General features: G+C 45.9%; 1 protein-coding gene across 4 annotated transcripts in view; it reads right to left on the bottom strand.

Annotated features, from left to right (window-relative positions):
* Nucleotides 1–7006, bottom strand: part of dac (dachshund family transcription factor) — a 197775-nt gene that overhangs the window by 39362 nt on the left and 151407 nt on the right. The window lies entirely within an intron of this gene.

Raw genomic sequence — 7006 nt, 5'->3', positions numbered from 1 at the left:
AAGAGCGGCTTTGGTTACCCTTTGGTTGCGTCGTAACAGTGGGTGTGATTTAATTTTTTTCTCTTTCTCTCTTTCTCCCCCTCATTGCGTGTCCGAGAGACCAGTGTCATATTCACGAGGTCGTGGCCGGGCAAAGCGAGTGTCGTGGCTGGCCGGACGAAAACGGGGAGAGTTGAGAGAGCGAATTCAAGGGGGAGGGAGGGGTCTCTCCTCTTTCCTACCGATGTGGTAGAGGACGAGAATGGGGCGGAGGTACGGAGAGAGCGAGTAGTCTAGGCGAGACTTAATTAAACAGCGGGCAAAGCCAGGTTAGTTCACAAAGTGACCGCGGCACCTACCCTCCTCCGCTTGAAGCCGCCACCATCAACTCCTCGACTCTGGTACAGCTCGGTGGTCCTAGGACACACGGTAACCTCGCTGAGTTCTGCGAGGAAAGACGGGGCATCGGGCTCGAGCTCGGTCACCTCGATTGGCAAGACGGCTGGACATCGACCGCTCGACTGGCCGTTTAGAATACCGATCGTGAACCAAGAATCTAGGGATCTGAACTCGGAAAATTGAACTACGACGTGACCAAAGCCGTAGGAGCAAGCTCGTTCAATTGATAAATTGGCATGCTAGCGAAAAGTCTCTCCTCTTTTCTAGATTCTTTCCGATGATCGCTTCGTCGAGCCTGCGAAGTGGACACGGAGGTAGTTCGGCACGGCGACACCTTTGACGTAGCCACAGTACCCGCGCCGGTTCCTGCTTTACGGGGGTGGATCAGCGAACAGGGGGCACTGGGCGAGGGAAGGGTTTATTTTCGCGGGGTGGCGCTACACAGTACTCGTTGCTGGCTGGCACATCGTCGCCGCCCAACGTTCTTTTTATCTCAAAGCCGTATCCCTTTTGCGCCTCTTCTGTATTCCTCAATTTCCAATGAGTCGGAATACGACATGAAACGCTAAACTGCCACAAAGGGGGTAAGCCGATGAGCGCGGTCGAACCCTTTGCCCGGTTTTTTTTTCTCTCTCTCTCTCTTTCTCTGTGCGCCTCTCGCGCGCGAGTTCTCTTTCGCTGCTTGCCTCTCCCCTCACGCGTCTCTCTCTCTCTCTCTCTCTCTCTCTCTCTCTCTTTCTCTCTCTCTCTCGTCATCAACGACGGATCGGGGTGGAACCTTTCCTCTGCGCTCTCTTTGAATTCTTTGTCACAGTGCATTAGATACGCTCTTGCCGTGTCATTATTTGAAACGGGAGTACACAGAGAATTATGCTACAAAAACGGCCGCGCGCGCATACAGGGCATTCGGGAGTGGAACACGACGAGCACCTCCTCGTTGTCATCGTCGTCGTTATTTTTGGTTTCGACATCGTCGTTCGAAAGTTCGACCTTTTTCGAGCGGGCTCGTCCGCTTCGCCTCGATCGCCGCTTAACATGTTCCTCGTGCTCATTTTGCTGACAATGACAACGCGCCCATTCCACTTGACGGGCTAATACGCCCCTCCCAGCTTCCGGCATGCGCGCACTACGCGCGCCTGAATCTCCCTATGTTTGTCCACTGCGGTGACTTCACTGCACAGTGAGCCCAGGACCAACGTCCAGGCGCTTCGTAGGATTCAATGAATCAGAATACTCGATGCAGGAGACGCGATGTTCCTTCGTATGCGACAGGAGGGTGATGATCATTGGCACGTTTCCACGTGTACGAGTTTGCATCACGTCGGTCACCAACTGGCGGGGATGAGCAATATTGCGTCCGTCTTCTACCCTGGTTTATGTAGCTAGAATAGCGAAGGGTTCCGTCGATCGCTATAAACGTTCACTTCAAAGCAGCAAATTAGTTGCCATTACGCATAAGAACGTTGCCATCAACATCGTCTTGTCATTGTCAATTCTTATGAAAATTATAGTTCTCGATCCAACATGGAGGATAGCAAGCAAAAAAAATAGACAAAAATGTGTGGGAGAAGAATTAATATCATTTTTTAAAGATAATTAAATATCTTTGCATCTTTCTTATATTTAGAAAAATAATTGTCCTCACAAAAATACAACAAATCATCCCCAGCCATCGACCTGAGCCATTCTCATAATTTTATTTGCGATGAGCTAATCGACCGTGCGGCGACCTACTTTTTACGGTCCTCATCTTCCAATATTTCGTAGTCATCGTCATACTAGCGTAAAATAATTCTTAGTTGCTCTCTTGGTCGCTACAATTACGATGTTGTCCATCGCAACGACATCAGAGGAACAAATGAACAAACGGCATCGGAAGTACAACGGGGATGGTACGACGATGTCGGTGTGGGCGGCGATGTCGAACCGAGGGGTTGAAACGCGGGAAAGTCCCTCGGGTCCCAATTACACCGACACCCGATCCCAGCATTACGGCCCGGCTAATTCGAGGGGAGAGTCGTATATAAATCTCGGCGAGTTGATTGTGCAGTTTCAATTCCGTTTGTCGCTCGACGACGTTGGAGATAACGCGTCGGCAGGTCGTTACAGTTACTTTTTCACCGGAGAGATTAATTCCGTATCAGAGTCGCGCGACGCGACGCCTCGTTCGATCGAGCGTGTCCCATAACTGTAATCGGATACGATTGAGCGTAATATTTGTCATTAAAGATAACTACCTCGCGTCGAGTGCGTTACCGATGAATTACTGAGAAAACGTTTTTGTCTACGAAATAATACCATGCTACGTATGTAATTTCTTTACGACTGTTTCAATGGATATAAGTTTTGTTTCTCATTTATCCTCACAGTGCCAGAGACAAGCGAATCGATAAACATGGCTTAGTAACGTGATATGATTGATGGAACAACGATCACGCGGAGTCTTTTCTTTGCTCGGAAAATCTCACGGTACAACTTAAGGTTAGTTAACAACGCTTCTCGCAGACTGCCGCGAGAGGGATGTAGGAGGAGAGCTTGAAAGGGGTGTTTCTCTCGACGGGGCTCGCGACAAACGGCTAGGCTAATTACAGAGAGGCCACAGCTCCATGTAAACCGGCGGCAAAGGCAGCTGTCGGTTCCCAGGCTACTGTGGTTTCGATGGTTTACGTGTGTCGAGAGCTTTTTGCTTTTGCGTGAAAATGTCGTCGTTCGTTAATTCGGTGGTACGATATGCCCGACCAGAATATCCGCCAGTGGATCAGATCCAGAAGCCGTCGCGCGTTTCTTTCCATCGTGTTTATTATTCTTTCGTCCGTTCGCACGTATCGTTTCAATACTAATATTAATATTAGTACGAGCAGATAAGTACCAAGCCAAGTGTACTTGCCCAGAGCCCAGTTCCGTAAAAATCTGAACGCGAAGTCTAAATGCGATCTTCCGCGTTTGCGTAAGCGCCAGAAGAACGTGGGAAACACACCTCGTAAGCATCGATACGATACTTCCTCATATGGTTCAGTTGCATAGAAAAAAAGATAAAACAATGACGCCATTCCTGTTTCTGCGTTTTGAACTCTACGATGTTTATGCACAGTAAATAAAAAATAGATTAAGTATTCGTATATCATTACGTTATAAGTTAGCACTTATATAAAACTTTCAATGAATAGTAATTTAAGCATTTAAATATGGAAATAATTCTAATAATTGGCTAATTCTGATAATTCTTTTTAGCTAAACTTTTTGCACGGTTCATCTCTCTTCCTTTTTTTTCTTTTTACATTGGAGAAAAAAAGAGAAAAAATGAACTGTGCAAGAAGTTTATCTAAAAAGAACAGATCTAATCATTCTGTTTTCGGAAGACTGGTAATAACCGGAAACGAGTTCCAACGTGGAGGTCGTTGCTCTTTCGTGTATTCCATTCAGAATTATGAGACGTTGTGCATTCACTAGCTGCGAAAGGTCATCTTATTGTTCGCCGTCGACAAAGTCGCGCATCCAACTGGCAATTCCCTCGCCGTCACGATACTACCGAGGAAGGAAGCCGGATTTCTCGCAACCCCTGCTAAGATAATACGACCACCCACCCGGCGGGAGGTCGAAGATTTCAACCTTTACCGAAATGCCAAACGGGGCTTTAAATGGGCTAATAACGCTGCCTTTCCCCCTTCAACACGCTGCTGTCGTATCGCGTATATACGATTTCGATTCTGTCGCACAAATTGCCTGTAAAAGTATATATAGTATATAGCGAAGCCTCCTTCGTCACTTGTCACTCGTCTCTCATAATAACGTCGTGATGACGAGAATTGACGAGACATTCTCAGGGAATAGCAATTTGTTTTTATCGACATTAACGTTCCTAATTAACGTTGTACACTTTGTCGCGTATTTTTAAACTCGTTAAACGTTTTTATTATTGGCGCTCGGAGTTCACCTGACAATCCCGAGCGAATGCGCGCGCGTGGGCTGCTGTCTTGTATTTTAAACCCCGGATGGCTTGGCAAGGAAGATTCGCGCACGTGTGCATCGTGCGCCGTTCTGCGGGAAAAAGGGGTGTGCAGCAGTGAGGTACTCGATCGGAAAAACTGCCGACGGATACGCCCTCGTTAAAGCGCACCGAGGTCGTCGTCGTCCTCGTCGTCGGCGTCCTCGTCGTCGTCGTCGTCGTCACCGGCGAACGGTAAAGGTTGACACGGTATCTCTTACAAGACGGTCATTAGTCGAATGAGAGGAGGAAGTCTTATGAAGTGCCTGCGTAAATATCTGTGGGACTGGCCGGTCATCAATCATCTTAGAATCCTACGAGCCGCGAGCTCGCTATGCACGAAATTACGTATCGCCTTACGTCTCGCGACGCCACGAGACCCGCCCTGAGCAGAGAGACGAAATTACATGGAGGGTTTCTCTTAACGAACTATTATTTTTTACGAAAGGAATTTTTCCCGTCTCTCGAGTCTCGGCGTAATTTTGTGGAGATAATATATCCTGGTGCCGTATTCTTTCCAAAAATATCGCATAAACTACACAAAATACTATATATTATACGTCATGTATATTACAGATTTCCCTAGTATTTTCTTTCAAAAATACTAATATGCAAAACATTCATATACAATAGTACACAGTACAAAAAATATATACGACATTTTTCGAGAATTAGACTTCGTATATCATATACTCGTCGCTATGGAAATGTAAAGAGATAAGCAAAAGAAATTTTCTTCGAAACCATTTCGAGAGAGAGAATTTTTTCATCTAAATATTATTAAAATATAAATCAATAATAATACACGGAGATCTCACGTCATATTGCCATTTAAGTGATAACGTAATGTTGCACGCGTGCGAAATACACAGGCGAAATACACATATATCGTTCACACGGATAAAGTTATCGATAGGCCGCACAATGCGGGCAGACTATTTACTATATTTGCGATATCATAGGGCGAGTAATGGTTTCGCTTGACGTTACGGTCGGAAGAACGAAGTAACAGAAGATAGAAGATGACGCGAGAGGGAGAAAGAAAGAGAGACAGGGTGGATAGGATATTCCGTGAGACTGGCTGTCATATTCATGTATTGACACCGAGCTGGTTGACTAATGGACTGCTGTTGTCACAGGCTCGTGTTACCGCGAGGGCCTGGCCTCGCCGAGTCGTTTTTCCTGAGAATCGACTGAAACGCATTCGCGTCTATAACATTCGTCTCGTGTTTATCGAAAATTCAGTCTTGTACGAATTGAGAGTCATTTCGAACAGTAACATCGCAAGGAATCGCATGTCAAATATGTTAATTCGGATCTCTCCTGAAAAGGCCTCTAAAAAAAATTTTATATCATGTGTGTTTCACTGAACAATATTTTAACTGCACCATTTTTCTGAGGCATATGGTTACGCCAGTTACCAAAAGACTATTTCACTCGTTATTCTTGAATAGAACAGCACGTCGCGTTTCGTAAAGCCGCGAATGGCGTGGCCGTTCTTCCCGACTTTTACATATTTATCGAGCCTCGCATTGTTGTCACGTCAGACGAGAGACGTCGACATTGTCGAGCCTCGAAAATCCGCGATATTATATCTGCAAGCTGGAACCGAAGATCCAGTTCTGATCCCCGTTACGGTACCTTCCCTTCTCTCTCTCTCCCCCAGTTTGCGTACTTTTATGACGTCATTCTAAATCCATACGTATTTAACGCGAGGAAAATTGGAGAAAATGAAAAATGAGTGATCAAAATTTTCGATTAAAACGACAACAATTTCACAGTATAATGCATACTTTCATCTTATGTCAGCTTTTGATTTACGCAAATTCGAATTTACATGGTGGGTTACAGGTAACGTATTAATCGCGTAAATTGAGAGTTATCTGTATGCCCCTCTCACCTGTCCGTTCGATATTTCATCGAGCTCAATAACATATTCAGCTTTTATAATAAATGGCACTCGCGAAATTTTCGTTTTTGTTGATGTGCTTGTTCGGAATTACACGCTACAGAATTACAGAGGAATGAATGAACGAATTGGAAATTGCATCAGATAGAACTTCGACGAAAGGGTCAAGAATAGCAGCATGGAATTGAGGGTTAAAGGGAAATGGATAACGAGCACGCAACGGTAACTATTTTATTACCGTTTGATATCTGATATGAATTCGGTTAGGCAATCTCAAACTTCGGTCTGATCCCTGCCTTCCATTAGACGTGAAAACGCCTAGAAGATGTCGAGTCAGGGGCGAGTTTAAAGTGGGTGAAGGGAACGTTATGGAGGACGCGAGTTAAGGCGAGAGACCCCCAACGTGGAATAATACGATACGCAGGAATCGACGGACGCACGGACGCGAGATTTTACGACACGGTACCTCTATGGCTTCTTGATTTATCGACGAGTTAAGCTTCGGCTTCGAAAACCTGCTCGAGGCGCGTTCGATGTACGCTCGTGAGATTACCGTGTGTCGCGGATCGCGCGTTCTCGGCCTTTCAATGCATTACTTGTCGGCCAAGTCAATTTTCTCAAAACTGTAAGTGCGAGGGACGCGGAGCGGATTGGGTGCCACTTGTAAACTTGAGTAAGCTGACCGTCTCGATTCGATGTTTCGTAGAAGGACACACCTCCTCTCGCGATCTCGA

This window comes from Mycetomoellerius zeteki, unplaced genomic scaffold, assembly GCF_001594055.1.
Source record: "Mycetomoellerius zeteki isolate Tzet28-1 unplaced genomic scaffold, Tzet1.0 scaffold149, whole genome shotgun sequence".
Lineage (NCBI taxonomy): Eukaryota > Metazoa > Arthropoda > Insecta > Hymenoptera > Formicidae > Mycetomoellerius > Mycetomoellerius zeteki.
The sequence above is the reverse complement of the archived record's forward strand: the minus strand, read 5'-3'. Positions and strand labels throughout refer to the sequence as shown.